The sequence below is a fragment of the Palaemon carinicauda genome, chromosome 23 (assembly GCF_036898095.1).
Source record: "Palaemon carinicauda isolate YSFRI2023 chromosome 23, ASM3689809v2, whole genome shotgun sequence".
Lineage (NCBI taxonomy): Eukaryota > Metazoa > Arthropoda > Malacostraca > Decapoda > Palaemonidae > Palaemon > Palaemon carinicauda.
The window spans coordinates 51,617,243-51,619,182 of record NC_090747.1 but is presented as its reverse complement, the minus strand read 5'-3'; the positions used below and the strand labels follow the sequence as shown (position 1 = coordinate 51,619,182).

The 1,940-nt window shown below is 30.8% G+C and overlaps 1 non-coding gene across 1 annotated transcript; it reads right to left on the bottom strand.

Moving 5' to 3' along the window:
* Positions 1-1,464: 1,464 nt before the first annotated feature.
* On the bottom strand, positions 1,465-1,537 carry TRNAV-CAC (transfer RNA valine (anticodon CAC)). The gene has a single exon. It is a non-coding gene; the product is annotated as a tRNA-Val (tRNA).
* Between the last annotated feature and the right edge of the window lie 403 nt (positions 1,538-1,940).

The following is a 1,940-nucleotide window of genomic DNA, read 5'->3' as shown; positions in this document are numbered from 1 at the left end:
CTCATCTCGCTTCGTTTAAAACACCAAAGTTAAACACTGAATGGATCACAGGTAGGGTACCATCACCTTCAGACTGATGAATAGAACTGCAGTGGTCTTTATGATCTCAACCGTCTCTGATATGGAAATTGCCATGGTATATTTACGCCACAAGTATATTTCATAAAGGTCAAATTATAATCCAAATATTTTTTTTTTTTTTTTAGGACAATGAATAATCTAAAAATACTCTTTAAATTCAAATGATTAACAAAACATTATTTTGAGATCAAACGGTAATCCATACAATTTCATTAAGCTTAAATGATAATTCAATTAAGGTTGGGCAGGAACTGTTTCTTATGCTGTGACATATGGAGACTTCAAACGTACTATTATCCAGGCACAATAAATAAATTGCATAAACCCTCTGACAGTGGTGCACTGAAAAAAAAAAATAGAAAAGGGAAAATTACTTATTGAAATTGTTTAAAACAATGACTGGGGAATTAATTGTCATCAGTAATACTGCAAGCCTGATAAACAGTTTCCAAAACTGATTACGTCTTCTCTTTTAATATAAACTGAATTTAGACATTTTCTGACGAAAAAAAAAAAACAGTTTTCCATCAAATATTTCGTTTTATTATAGGAATGTGTGGAAAAAATATATCTAAGTGACCATGTTCTCGGGAAGAGAAAATAGATAAATAATAATAAATTTCCGAACTTTTTCTGTTGTTCTTGATCTTCTCATTCTGAGTCGGAGTTAATCATCATCAAATCGTTTTGGTTTTGCTATACTTTCTTAATATACGATACTCTTTAAAAAATTAATTATTCTATCACACACAAAAACAGACACACAAACACATATACACACCACACCACACACACACGTGCATTATATATATATATATATATATATATATATATATATATATATATATATATATATATATATATATATATATATATATATGTGTGTGTGTATGTGTGTGTGTGTATGTGTTCGTGTGTCTGTCTGTCTGTGTCTGTGTGCGTGTGCGTGTGTGTGTGCGTGTGAGCGTGTGTAATTTTTTGGAAATCACAACGGATGACAAAGGAGACATCTTGAAGTCATGAAAACTTTTTTTTTTTTTTATAGATGGGAATATAGAAAATCAACATAGAATATACCAAATGGAGAAACTAAAAAGTCTATTTAGTCAATAATGTAGCAGTGTTAAACAAATGAGTCAAGAGATATTAGAAATGGTGGAAACAATTTTTTCTAGATCTAAGTAAATAGAGAACAAAATTAGTTTTAAGAAAGAATATACATACCCGTGTAGTAAAAGAAAAATCTGAAGAGTTTAGTTTAGCGAAAAAAAAAAAAAAAAAAAAAAAAAAAAAAAAAAAAACATGTACTACCACCTACATGATGAAATGGAAGAGAGTAAAGAACAAATGAAAAGAAATTTGCCAAGTAAGTTCAAAAACACATATATCCGCCCGGGATCGAACCGGGGACCTTGCGCGTGTGAAGCGCACGTGATAACCACTACACTACGAAAACGAACTTCTATTAATACGTAATAAAGTTGAACGAATCTTAATTACGAGGTCTATAATGTCGATTAGATCAGGTACAACATCTTGAGTGTTTGAAAATGCGAAGAGCTCAACGAAATTAACAGAGATTAGATTTACATTAATTTGCTTTTCCACTACATTCAGACCTTACCTTGGTTTGTGGAATTTATAAAAATAGTTCGTAGCAGTGTTCAAATCTCTTCTTTCACCGTATTTTGTAAAACTCAGTTTTGAAAATATGTCTATACGCAAACACAATAGTTCCAAATATGTAACAATCGAAATTTTCGCAGTGCTCTACTGAAAAAAAGGCATAAAAACGGAACATCACTTATTGAAATTGTCTCAAACATTGACTGGGGAGTTAATTGTCTTCAGTAATATAC